This window comes from Mastigoproctus giganteus, chromosome 9, assembly GCF_048544385.1.
Source record: "Mastigoproctus giganteus isolate SK-2022 chromosome 9, ASM4854438v1, whole genome shotgun sequence".
Taxonomy (NCBI): Eukaryota; Metazoa; Arthropoda; class Arachnida; order Uropygi; family Thelyphonidae; genus Mastigoproctus; species Mastigoproctus giganteus.
Window position 1 is genome coordinate 198,739,280 of NC_143583.1, and position 15,442 is coordinate 198,754,721.

Below are 15,442 nucleotides of genomic sequence, written 5' to 3' on the forward strand. Positions count from 1 at the left end.
TTTAAAAAACAGTTTTAACTGTTATATTTTGACTTCCAGCATTTCTTTAAATCTTGTCATAAATATATGCCAGTATAAGTCAGTTTGGCTATAGCCATGACTAGTGCCTTGAAAAAAAGTGCAAAATGAAAATGTATTATATAACTTAACTATAAACCCATGCCAAATGCCAAATGAACATTTGTACAGTTCATCACAGAAAGTAAGCTTGAAGTTCAGAATGGACTTGAAAGGACTTTAAATAAATATCAACAAAAGCGGGGACATAAATGTATACTCATAAGTAATAGTAGAATAAGAATCTTTTTATAATCTGTTCCAACTTTCTCATTAATTCAAGTAACCTTATTTTTATAAAACTGCTTACAGGAAATTTACATAGCCAGCATTAAGAAAATTTGGGGAAATATTTCTAAATGTTTGTTTCTCATATTGTTTAAACAACTTATTAAAAATGCACGTTTTTATTAAGAAACCAGAACAGTCCGTGGTGTAATTTAAAAGTGGTACTAAATATCATTTTAGTTGCATTGCGAAACATGTTTGTATAAATATTACAATAGGAACCTTGTAATTTGTCTCATCATGGCGGGGGGGGGGGGTTAATGAAAAGATGGTTTTTTTTAAAAAATGGCATTTTTGGTTTTATTGAAAATCCTTCATTAAAACTAAAACAATGTCAATCACTTTGGTCATTACATTTTCTAGCAATAAGAGTTGTAATCTTTTGTACTTGTTATACAGATGCAAAAGGTTAAAATTATAAGAGATTATAAATTAGAAGCAGTATATCATATATACTAGATTTATGGCTTTTGTATTTTTGTAATATCGTGTTTGTTTTTCTCTATCTTTATACATTTAGTCATTTTATCTACAAATGCTGATATATGCATTTCGGATTTTGATTGTCATGAAAATAAATTTATATTATCCTGCTTCTATATTTAATTTTAAAAAGTCATAAGTTTATGTAGATATTTAAATATTATAAAAGAATGCATAATTTTATTTGTAGATTATCTCAGGAATCAGTTTGTTATTTGCTAGACAATTATGGATAACAAAATGTGCAGAATAATTCAGTTTTAATAAGGAACATCCAAACCATGAATGTTCTTATTGTTACATAAGATGTAACTGTCATTTGGAAAACTTAAATTACAAGAGAGTGCTACTGCTTTTTATGTTAAAATTATACATAATGTGCGGGGTTCTTTTTTTTTTTTTTTTTTTTTATATGTATTTCAAGTGGGCAGCTTTAAAAAGGCACTATGCATGGCATGCAGAGAGGTCTGAGCAGCTTAGTTGTGTTTTGCCATAGCCAGATAGCCACTACACTCAAATGAGAAATGTACATATTTGCACAGTCTCTTTTAAAAAAAAAAAAAAAAAAGAGAAAGACTACAGTACTTCATAGAGTTTGAACAATTTAAAAAAAAAAAAGTGTAAATTATATTTAGCTTTGTAAGAAAAAACTTTTCTCCGGTTTCTTAAAAGTAACCTGTTCCTTTGTTAAAATATTTACCAGATCTAACTAATTATAGCTTGAATTTGATCACTTTGTTGGGAGCATATGCTTAGATCTGGCAACAATGAAATTAAGCAATCTCACGATTGAATACATTACTGTCACAACCTTTCAGTACTGCAGTACATTCAGGGAATATCCAGATTTCTGTTGGTGATTTTGAACTACCTTTAGATTGTTCTATGGTATATCTGTGAAATATAAATTATATTTTATATTTTAGCAAAATTTCTGTATATCATTGACAAATCCCATGAGCTGTCCTTGGGGCCTGTCTGTATTGCTCAGAGAAGTACATATCCAACTGCACAAATACCTCCTCCCCCAGGTCTTTTTCATTTTCCACTAGCCTGAGAATAGTACCTTAGTTGGTACGTTACTCTGGGATTACTTCTACCCATGTGCAGTACTTTGCATTTGTCAAAGTTAAAGTTGCCTCTCAGCCCATCTGACTAACTTTTCTAGATCCTGTTGCAATAGCATACCTTCATTCCTGTCATCAACCACCCTGCCAACCTTTGTATCATCTGCAAGCAAACTTGCACATTAAGCGTGATATGCCTTCATCAATATCATTGATAAATATAGAAAACAACAATGGGCCAAATAGAACTCCACTAATAACACTAGTCCATGAAGAGTAGTATCCATTGATTACTACTCTTTTGACTTCTCCCATTCAACCATCCCTTTATCCACAGCAGCAACTTGTCCATAATGTGCAGTCTTTTATAGGTCTATAAAAGACTGCTTTGTGCAGCAGTCTTTTATAGACCTATTTTCATTTAGTTGACTTTTGGGTGGTGAGGGCAAGGGGAACTTTTTTTTATTTATTCTCTCTCATAAATACTTAATTACTTGCTCGAGATTATGCTCCAACTCTAGCACCAATCATTCCATTTGTTTTTTCCGTGTTTGCATAGCTGTGAATTCAACAGGTCTGAGAGCAGACCTGTTGAATTTACAACACTCACAAAGTTGATTGTTGTGAATGTGTAATATTCAAGCAAGTTATTATTTAAAAAAAAAAGTTAACTGCCTCTGGAACCTCTAAAGTGGTAGTTGTTCTGGGTAGAGTTGGGGCTTATTTGTTTACAAGTATTTTTAATTAACGGTGAAATTGGATTATTCTGTACATGGCCTTATACAATTATTCTTACTGATAAATGTAAAATTTGTAACCATCTTGTATCATCATATAGTATCTTCATCTTACAAGTGTTTAATTTTTGCCATCTTATTTCATTAGTTCATTCATCTGTTTACTGATGTTTTAGATCTCTGTAAATCTAAATTATTTATTGGTAATAGGTTTGATAATAAGTAAATTTTTGCATTAATCCTTCCCCTTTATTTTCATCAGTATAAAATAGCAATAAATATTATAACACTGCAAATACTGTTAGAGCAATCTAAATCTGCCTATTTAATTTGGTATTAATTGTACAGCACCTGACAGGTGCCCTTGGAAAACATCTGTTGTATTAATGATTAAAAAACTGAATTTTTTCCACCTTCTAAATACAGTCAAACTTCTGTTTAAGATGTTTTTGGAAGTGAAAAATTATTGCCTACTTGGAATTAAAAATGCAAAGAACTGACAAATTTCTCATGACCATTTTTGTCACTGCTTGTGCTCGGTAGTCATATAGTACCTTACAAGTCTGCTCAACTGTACAGTTGAATGTTTGCTGTTCTAGCTCAAGGTTTTCAAGGTTATTAGCTCACCAGTAATGCTCTCTAACTTTCTAAATAAAATATTCTCTAGTTAATGTGCTAGTTTTGCATTCAGCTTCTCAGTAAGCAGCAATTCGCTTTGATGTTTTTCAAACTGCATGCATGAACATGATCAAATTGGCATTGTCTGGCATGTGGTGGAGGCATCTGCCACAGAAAATCATTCACTTTTGTTTTATATTTCACTGTTGTACAAAATGTTTGTTTCTATCATTATTATTGATGTAAAATGGTGTTTGCTTTGATTATTATTATTATTACTAATCTCTTTATTCATTTATGTGTGTTAAAAAACACAGTGCTGAAATGTAAGTTTTAAATTTTGCACTCTTAATGGTTCTCTGAACTGAAAAGTGGAACTGACTTGTTAGTTTCATATATATATTTTTTTTGTTTTTAATATATATATTTTTTGTTTTTAAAAAAATAATGTTAATAATACAGAATATTTTAAATATTAAAACTTATAAAATAAATACTGCAGTCCATTAAGAAAGGAAGAAATATTGATACACCACAGCAAAATTAAAAAAAAAAAAAATTCCAATAACTGAAAAGTAAGTGGGCATCTGTCAGGTGCCTGTGTTTTTAACAAATGCAGGCATGACTATTACCAAGTTTAAAAACTGTCACAAATATGTTTTAAAGACAATGATAATAACATTCTCGAGTATCTAAATCATTTTATTATTAAAACTTCCAAGCGAGAGCGAGATAGTTTGTAATTGGGCTATTGTAATATTTTGTGAAATTGTATGAATAGTGCATTGGAGTTTGATACTTTCATTCCTTTTTTTTTTTTTTTTTTTGGCTTACTTTTTTTTTTTTTTTTTTTTTGTTATAGATACTATGATTAGCAAAGCTTCTTATATGCAGTTGATTACTGGTCCATTTCTCTCCAATTAACTATCCCTGCATTCACTGCCAAAGATAGCCTTCCTGTCGTTTTTCCACAAGAGTAAAGTGTAGAGTAGTTATAAAGTCCTTAGCTGTTTTTAAACAAATGATAATAATAATATTAAAAAAATCTTGTTTATACCCCGGCACAACTAACAGGTCAGAGGAGTTTACAGTAAATCATGAATACAGTCGTTAATTGTATTTGGCAGTCACGGGGTTCAACCACAGTCTACGCAAAGAATGTGTGCTACTGCACTCTCACTTCTAACCACTCGGCTATGTCAGGCATGTTCGAATTTTCTTCTTAAATGAACTGAATTTTTTATTTCTCAATAATTAATCAAAGTGTGAAAAGTAAATAACTAATTAATTAACTAATTTTATAAAAGTAATTGTTTTCAGGTCATGTACACGTACCTCAATGTACATTGAGGTACATGACCTCAATGTACATTGAATATTACATTGTACAATGTAATATTCACTCGACTATTTGTAATAGTTATTTCCTTCTTGGATTTTAATAACAGCTGAAATATAACTATCTGTGTATTGACAGTTCTGCTTGAGAAAATAGTAATTATTCATAATTTTTGTATTTATTAAACTGATAACAAAAAAAAAAAAAAAAAAAATGCCTTCAGCAATATCTGTTGTGTGCATACCACTTAAGCTGTGAACATTACTTTTTCTGTATATGTAAAAGAGCTAAGTATAAAATTTTAAGAAAATCCATCCATTTGAATTAGAGTTCTTACATGTAAGTTGGATAGCTGTGATCAAGGCAATAGGCATTTTACATGTATGCAAAGTGTCCAAAAATAAAACTATAAAATGAAGCCACCTAGAGAAAACCTTATGTAATTGAGACATTGTGGTTTTATTTGTGTGTGTGTGTGAATATATAAACAAGCACTAAGTTATTCTTATTATTCCTCCTTTATCTTAGCTCCCTTCTTTGTTCACCGTGATAGCGATTTCTGTTCCGTTCGCCCTTTGTTCTCCATAATTAGCGTTACTAGTACCATAACGTTAGCACATTGCCCTTCGCAACTACTAACTTATGTGCAATTATGGACGTTGGGTACTTCCTGCATATAGCAGTGTCCCAGTTCCATAATTATTATTTGTTATTAATAATATCTTAAACTGTTGCTTCCTTTAAAACATATATATATATATATATATATATATATATATATATATATATAAAAGAAACAAAACATAGTTCCGATGTTCATTACTGGTAAACCAAGATTTTATTGTAATACAAAATATGATTACAAAAAGTGCCATTATAAAGTATAGCAAAGATGTTTTATAGGTCGATCCAAAGAATAACACTGTTTGCACTTGCCTGCAGGAAGTATATAGATATGGCTGAAACCTCGTGTCAAATATTATTCTTTAAGGATTAAAGAAATAGAATTATCTCTATAATATCTTTCAAAAAAAACACAGGCAGAAATCTGCAGGATGGAGCAAAATCTGAAAAATGTTGAGCCAAGCATTGGTGAAATTCCTACCAATTATTTTATCAGGTGCAGATGTTTCACACATTTTCCACATAATGCCCAACCAGTTTTGGGAACTGGTTGAGCAGTATATGGCATCAATTCATCATATGTGAAGATATGATTCAGGCATTGGCACTCTCGTAGGCATGGTATAATCTCTTCTAATAGGAATTTATATTGAAATTAACACAATGGTGGTATCTATAACAATTATGGTTTCTATTGCATCAGAAGTGGACTTGCAAAAAAGAATATCCTAAGGATAAGTGAAGTGGTAAAACTACACCACACAGTCACCTTTGGCGAATGGAGCTTAGCTTTCTGAATCTGTGGACGGAAGCCAAATTCAATAATTCCGAATTGCTCACTGCCCCATTCAATAAAAAAAACATGCTTTATCGTTTCAGAATGTTTGCCAACCATGCTGGTCTGTTTCCATATTATTTGGAAAGAGCCACGAGTTTAGGCTATCTATGGATAAGATTTGATAAATCCTTGTGATTTTTATAGGGATAGTAATGCATGAAAGGAAGAAAAGACCTTTCTGACAGTGCCTCAAGCAAGGTCTTCAACAGTTGAAGAAATCATATGTGCATGAGATGTTTTTGTTGGGTTTTAGATGCATCAGTGACTTAGATCATATTGTGTTGATGTGTATTACATCTGTGCATGGGCTGATTCACAACATGCAAATCAGCCCATGTATTCATGGGCTGATTTGCATGTTGTGCGGGCTGAAAAGCACAGAATAATTTGTATTCAGCAGCCTCTAAGGCTGCTGAATACAAAAATGCTTATAGGTGGCAAATGAGGTTCGATCTTTATACGTTATATTAAATGACTTATAGTCTAATGCCGGATCTGACTAAAAATTTATAACAGGAAGGTTTGACCAGTAAGATAATTGTTCGGGGTCCATAATTTAACAATGCTCAGCCCATGGTTCCATTACATTAATTTTACTCTCATCGGAAATTAGCCTTCGGTGAGTGATTAGGTCTACCAAAATTATTCTCTTTTTTAAACTAAAAAACAGCTTCATTAATGAGTTTCAGGCATTGTAATGTTTATTGTTCTTTTAAAATACTCTGATAAATATTTTAGTATTTTTTTTTTTTCTAAGCAAAAAGATTACTATAAATTCAAGATTTACAGGAGAGCTTCATTATCAGTTGTCTTTGAAAATATCAATGTGATTCAACATACAGCTTTGGATTTAAGGCGCCTCCGTAGCCAGGTGGGAAGGAGCAGCAGTGCGTGGCACACGCTTCTTGATTAGACCAGGGTTCGAGCCCATCACCACCAAATACAGAGGATGCGGAAAGGTCAGAATGACAACCGCATATCCCGGAGCAATATGGCCTTAGTTGCTAATGCTCCTAAAAAAACCAAATAGTTAATAGATAGCTTTGGATTTCAGTGATGCAAAACTTCTGAAGTCTGGAAAGGGGTTGTTTATTTTTTCTTTCTTTCATCACTCATATGCACCAAGTGCTGTGTACTGTTCTATGCCCAATTCTAATGACAATGTCAAGATAATGGAAATTCAGTTTGAATAAGATTGTGGCTTTCGATCTTGAGATTCAGAATGTTTGTTAAAAACTAAAATTGCAGAGAAGGTGTAAGCATGATAGATTACTCCACTGCAGTTTATTTTTACATTCAGCTACTTTTTTTTTTTTTTTTTTTTGTAGTTGTTAGCGCATCGGCTTCTGTGGCCATAATGCACCTCCCAAAGTTTTTACAGTACTTTTATCCAAGCCCGAGGCGGGATTCGAATCCGCAACCTTTGTGTTGCCAGGCAGGCACTTTACCCACCCGGCTAGCCCGGTCGGCCAGCTACAACTAGCTGTTACTGTCTTGGGATCCAAGCCATAGTGACCCCCATCCAGTCAGATTGAATTTCCACCATCTTGAAATTATAATTAGCAAGGAACTTCCCCCCCCCCCCCCCCCCCAAGTAAAGGATTAATATTTTGTTTTTTCTTCATTCTTTCACTGCATATCCATTTGCATGTGATTCCTTTATTGGTTTACTGGCAGTGTTTTTTCACGTTCATTCCATATGCACATTTTATACCAGTTTATTCCTTCTAAAGCAATTCCTGATTCAGTCATAGTGAAGATAAATTCTAAAGGCAGAACCAACCAACCTTCCCACACACACACAACACCACCATTTTTGAAGTCGTGTAATTCCGTAAAGTTTACTTTGAGCAATTTATCTTACAAGAAAACTTTTGGATTATACGTTTTCGTTGTTAACTATTATATTTTGTAAATATACAGAAAAAATTAATTTTAAAGCAATGCCATTTACTCAATCTACATTATTATTCATTCTTGGACCTTACATAATGGAAATTCAAGTCTTTTCTCCTGATTTCCCATTTACTGATCGAATAGTGAGTGTGCCACAGACTAATAACCACTAATTATCTAGTTAATTATTTTATTAGAAATTTTTTAAAAAAAATTCAGTATCTTTGGTCTAATTGGATTTTTCAATAATTTAGTTCACTGTTAACTAAATAACATTTAACAGATATAATTTAGAGCTGCTTCAGAATGAAATAGTTACATGTTTTTAAGAAACTTACCAAAAGGTACACATTAAAAAATAAACACACACACATATGCTCTGGTTAGTTTGTTCCTTAAAATTTTATTCTAAATGCAAATAGTTTTTGTCATTTATAATTTTATCTGTAGCAACCTTTAATCTGTAACCATTACACTAAACCCTTATAGCCCTTTTCATTATATTCTGAATACACAATTTGGCAAATGTACTTATTTTTAGTATATTAAATAAAAGGGATTGAAGAATGTGTTTCTATTGTGGGTGGGATAATTGAGATATTAATCTCATTCTCATAATGGCAAATAAGATTCACCCTTCGTGAAATGTGTAATCCGCTACTGATACATTACCCTCTAAAATTTATCTGAACACGTGTTAGTTTTACACTACCACTCACTTCATTAGTGTTTCATCCCATCCTCCTTTGGCTACTGTGACACACTACATCCTGGGTAGGCTTTCAGCTAATGAACAATAGACTGGGAAAAGTTCTCCTTCAGAACAGTGACCAGTTCAACTACTAATGTGGGGCATGTTGCCCTGGCCTTAGCCTGACATTCCATTTCATCCTGTACGGTTCAAACTGGAACTTTGAGCTGTCCTTCCCAACTTATCTACATTTGCATCCATGAATTGTACTCAAACAGCACTAGTGGTATGACATCAGGTATTATCCTGTTGAAGCAAACATGGATCCCTATTAAAGAACTGCTACATTGTGGGGAAGTATGTAATTGTCCCAAATGTTAAAGTAGGCAACAGGGTTCAATGTATAATTCTCAAAGGTCCTATGCCACACAATGAAAAACAGCACCACCATACCATAAACTCATTCCTTCAAACTTCATTGCTGGCCAGTGCACTCCAGCAGCAGATATTCTCTAGGCAACTTCCATATCTACACTGCCCGTGTAACTGAATAAGATCTAGCAAGATGTATCGTTCCATAGAATTGGTTTCTACTCTATGGCCTAATTACAGTATTCATTGCATTATGCAAGGTGGGACTGCTGAATATAACTGATAAGACTTGGCTTATGTGCTACTACTACTACACTTCCCCAAAAACTGAAGCTGTGGATCTCTCATACAATGCATGTTTGTAAAGACCAGACTCCTGGTCAATTATTTACAAGGACATCAAATGTGAGAAATAGTTGTAGTACCCTTTTGAATACCCTCTGGTATTCAAAAGGGTGGTATGGTAATCACATATTGTAAGCTTCCTGGAAGGTAATACCATCACACTTCCATTTTGTGATAGAATTGCTGATGGTCAGCAATGCATGTTTGTTGATGTTAGCAATTGAAAAAAATCAACAAGCCAGTAATGTGACATCTGCCAGTAACATCCCATTTGAAATTAGTCAGCTTGGGTCTGTATGCCATAGTGAGACTGACTAACTTGAGTCTGCCTTATATATCTGCCTCAGTCACTTGTTTATCAAGGAAGGTCCAATGGATTATAAAATCAGGGATGTCCAGATATTTTTTTGGAGGGTAGCGTATTTCAGTTTGTAATACTTGTTTATTGATATTTTGAATTCTGTTTCGTTCTGCAGAGCAAAGTATTCAGTACTTAATGACATCTAAATTCCATTTATACAAATAAAATTTTAACATACATAGAATATATATTTTATGAGTTAAACAGGATATAAATTCTATTTCGCATAGAAAACAAAATAAAAATAAGGTAGGGTGCCTTTGGCATGGTGAAACACATTGCTAGTCATTTGGAAAGAAAGTAATCATATAGTATTAATGCTTTTTTTTTTTAGAAATCCTTGAAAAATTACAAGAAATTAGCCCCTAAAGTAAGCCACCATTCTAAATGTTATTTAAAACGTATACTGGATTTCTGTGTATATATTATATATATTTATTAAGAGATGGGATCTAATTTCTAAAGTTTGAAATGTTGAGTTCCTTATTAAACTGCATGGTGAAAGGGGGGAAAATACATCATATTAAAAGAAATATTCTAGATTAACTGTAAACAAAATAAAGTCCATAAGTTCATTAAGACTTCAAGATATACATGTGTGAATCAACCTGAAGTTCCTTAGATAATTCACAAAACTACCTCAAGTGTTAAGTTGCTTACCCGGTAGATATAATGGCTTGAGCAGATATCAGTTGCCCAGTGTCCAGTTCCCGAGTGAATATAAATTGTTCTAAGATTATGTATAGTATTCCCTCCAATTACTGTATACCACTTCAAAGATTTTTTATAATACAGTTTTAACAAAGCTTTTATTGTAATTCTTACTTAGTAAGAAATGTTGAAGTGCTATTTTTGTATTCCTCAGGCTTTAAGAGTGCAAAGCAATACAAAACTTTCCCAAAGGGAAGTATGATAATGTTCCTTAATCATGTTTCTATGGCTTGTCCCAAGAGGGTACTGGTTGGGTTCCTGTGATTGGTTGTCAACCAGGTGTGTTCCCTGCTTTGGTGCATTCATTCCTAAAAACGCACACTAAGTATACCTCAGCCTTTTGTGCCATTCCTCTTATTTTAATTATTAGAATGAAGCACATGATGGAAACTAAGGCTGATTATGACATGCATTCTTTGATCTTCAGACATGTATAATACTTGTACCAGTAATATGTAAAATGGAAGTGCATACACTATTTGAGATATTATGGTATACAGTCAGTGTCAATTCAATTGAGTATAGTAAATGATTATTTCTTTTTTATACTAAGAACTTATTTTTAAATGTATTACATGTTCGAATATCAAAGATGGATATGAAAAAAAAAAAAGCAAAAGTTCTTGGAATATTAACCTGTTGGATGATAACTTTAGACAGGGAATGGAAATGCTTAGTAAGGGTGCTTGGATCAAAGAACTTATTTAAATTTATAAGTAATACATTATTTTAGTAAACGTTTACAACCATCAACTTGTGTGAGTGTGAGAAAAGAAATATATAGGGTGCAATAAGAATGTCAAAGTTATCTTCCAGTTGGTTTTAGTACAGCTTTGGCGATTATGGATAGATGCTGTATTGGTTTGGAGTGTAAACAATGATGGTAACTGTGTGTTATGGTTTTGGAGTTGTTCCTCAAGTGCCAATGTAGGCTTAAGGTTACCATATCTGTAGACTGTTTATGTATTTTTATTCAATCTACCTACCTCATAAAACTATTTTAAGCTACTACTACTCTGAATCTGAATATAGATTTATATATGGTGGTTTGGAACTGTCTTTGTGCCCTGTGTTTTACCATACCGGTTTTATAAACAGTTTATAATTTAAAAAAAAAAAAAGAAAAAAAAAAGGTTAAAAATATAAGAATATGTAATCATAGTAATTAAAGTTTTTTTTTTTTTTTTTCCTAAAGTATGAGTTATATGAATCAATATTATAGGAAAGTGTGTATATGAATGTAATATTTGCCAATATAGCAGTAATGGTACATAATACTTTGAATCCTTCCTGGTGATTTTGTTAATGTGATTTAGCTGTTTTATATGAAGCATCAGAAGAGAAATTTCAATTTTCATTTTTGAAAAACAAAAAATGAAATTTATCACTGATTTTATAAAATCATTTTAAATTACTTTTGGATGAATGATAAAATGTAATACGTTTTTCTGTATGTGCCATTATTAAAATGTTTTGACCTTTAGTGGGTTTATAAGAGTGTAAATATTTTGTTCATATTGCTTAATGTCAGTAAAGGCTATGACTGTATACAAGGGTCATAACCACAAAATACAAACTGCTGTCTAAATCTACTGTTTTCTGAAATTGCACAGAACTCTGCATTAAAAGAAATTGGATTTTGTATGTGGTCTTAAAGACAGACAGCAACCACATATCTATGTGATCTGAGTAGGATGTTTACATATAGTATGTCACAGTATTAATAATAACATTAATCTCATGGATTGATCCTGTTAAATTTTTATTCTGCATTTTTTGTCCAGCTAAACAGCTATAGGTGTAAATTCCAGAAGTTATATTATGATCATAAAGGTAAAGAAAAAAATATTGCAGTTCCTAATGTGTCATATATTATGTTTTATTTTTGTCCCAACATATCAGTGCTTATTACACAATGCGTGCAATAATATTGAACTACAGAAGTGAAATTAGACATCTGTTCTTTTACAGGAATTATGGATTAATAAAGCAAGGAGTTCTTTGTAATTTCATTTAAACTACTTCTCAGTTAAATTGCTTCTCAACTTAATTATATTAATTTAATTAGGAAGCCACTGTCTATTACTTTGTAATATATTCAACCTTATAAAGAAACAGAAAAGTGATTCATTAAAATGGTATACTTAATACAGTAGAACCTCAAAAATCTTAACTTTTTTGAATATTTTTCTTAGAGTACATGTTCCATTAATAATTTTCGTTAACCAATTTCATTCTGTTTTACATATCTCCTAGGCTATATGTCTTTGTTATTTGTATTTGCAATATAAAAATCATTCATTTTTCATCACATTCAATGCTAGTTCACAGTACAGTACTTAATAGTATAGCAGTATGTATTTAGTTTTTTTAAGGTGATTTAGTTACTGAAATCGTATTGGACAGTCATAACACCCATACCCGAGCCAGCATTTGAACCTACGACCTTTATTTCTTATGCAAGTTGTTACCCACTGGAGCAATCTGGCAGTACAAGTTAAAATTGGCTTATAATGCTGGCAATTGTCATTCTGCTGAGGTTATATGGATCAGGGCTATTATGTAATAAAAATTACCCCTGAATAGTTAGTTAGCTGTATACATAACCTTAAAAAAAATTCAAAAATCTGGAATGTGCTAATGCCTAAGGATGCTGGATTTATGAGGTTCTACTGTTTTTTTTTTTTTTTTTTTTTTTTTTGTCTTGGAGTAGAAAATTTTGTAGCCTTTGAAAAACTTTTGGAACTGAATATAGGGAGGGAGTATAAAATAAATTAAGGTTGTCTAATCAGGATTATGAAAGCCATGAATTAAAAAAAAAAAAAAGAAAGAAAAAAATTGTTAATCTACAGCTAAATTGCCATTGTCAGTCACCATATAGTTGAATATAAATCTGGGCAGTGAGGCCTGTTTTTTAATCCCAAAATTACGGTATTAATATTTCTCACCCGGTACCTTAAATTTCATGTTATGTATTTGTTAGTTAATACTTATGCAATTGTAGTTCCTGAATTTTATGTAGTGTTTTGTAAGGAAGGACCATAGGTCTAATTATATTTACAATTTTTTTTTCTACTAAGCACTTTTATTTTGCAAGTCTTTTAAAGAATATATTTGTAGTTGGTTTTTCTGTAATTGTAGCAAGTATAAGTATCAATAAATGATTTCTTAATATTAGCTGTGTTTTTGACCAACCTACAGAATAGCAGATATAATTTTTCATCTTCATTTATTGAATTACATGTCCAAATAAATTGCAACAGCCTTAGAATTTTTAATTTTTGACACACCATACATTAGTTTTTATGTTGTGTCAAAACGTTTTGTTTTGAACTACCTAAATTTATCTATTAGGAACTTGGTTTGAATTCTAGCAGAGGAAATCAATATAATCTTTTAATATTTTATAATAAACAACCTTGCACAATAGCAAATGGGGTTATCACAAAAATACCCTGGTGAGAATTGCACATATTTAAGAATTTATTACTGATTTGTTATCCTCTTGCAGAAATAAAAAAAAATTAACAGTGCTGAATTGCTATATGGGCTTTAAGTAATTGTAAACATACAATAGATTACATTCAAATTTGGAATCATATTTTAGACGATATATTTGCAGAGGAGGCAATGGGGGAAAAATGTTTAAAATTCCAGAGGGATGATGGTAGTAGTATAAAACATATAAATGCAGCATTTTGAAATACATAGTGACAATCTTGACCATTTGAAAAACATTATTGCTAATTGACAACCATGTAACGTGAGATTAAGGCCAATGCAGTATTCATGAAACTGCTTTATAAGAACATCATATCATAAGTGGTGGTGAAGGAATTGAAGTGGGGGAAATGATTAAAAAGAGATTCTGTGATATCAGAGAGCCTTAGAAAGAAGGCCTGCTAAATTTGAGAACAAAGCCTAGGTGTTAAAACACACATGGATGAAAATGCATTGCTTCTGATATATTTGTGAGGGAGGGAGATTTCTTTTAAATTTCTGAGCACCATAGATAAAGTTCCTTCTATCCCAGTGGGAAGTTTTCTGAACTCCAGAGACAGGAATTTAACCCACAACTTGTCTGTGGTGTGGGAGAGGAGTGATTCTACATAACTTGTTGTTGGGGGGAAGAAGATAAAGCAAATTACTGTAGTAAAATTTAATGAATCATAATTAAGAGAACAGAGTCTCAGACAAACTTTAATTGAAAGCTGCAATTTCCTTTTAAAAAGGTGAATTTTGAAGCCAAAGAAAGTATCATTCCAGGTGATGGTCATCTCCTGATGAATAGATAAATTTAATTCACAGGATTAAAATAAATAGAAGACACTTTTTAGGTGCATTTGCATATATGTATGCTGAACTGCCTATTGTCTTCACCACATCTCTTTCTGTCCATCTGCATATAACTAAACTTCTTTTTCCATGTAAATTGTATAGAAAAAAGAAATTCATAGATTAAATATAGTTTTAACACAGTATTGTTATCTTTAGACAGTCTGTGCACGCTTCATGTGTATTATTATGTAAGACTCACAAATATGGTGCTGCTGTGTGTGGAGAGAGAGAGAGAGACTAAAAATATACAAGAGAAGAGATAAATATTATACAGTTGTAATTAAATTTAATGGCTAAGTGAAGATAAAGTAAAACTATAGCTCTACATCCTTCCTAAAAGGATGTAGAGATTCTAGAACGAGTACAGAGAAGGGCACAAGATTGGTGTGTGGAACAAAGGATTTCTCTCACCAAGAAAGGCTTAAGTTCTGTAAATTGCAGCATCTGGGGACTAGGCACCTGCAAGGTGATCTGATTGAGGTGTGTAAAGCCTTGAATAGTTGAAGTAAGTTCAATGCTGATGGGATTCTTCCACTTGCTCAGATTACGAACCTGAGGGGCATAGATTCAAATTGAGGAAAGGCAGTTGTAAAATATATGTGTGGAAATCTGCCTGCTGGTTGTTCGCTGGAACAAGCTTAAATAAATTCAAGGCAGAACTAGACAAACTTTTGGAG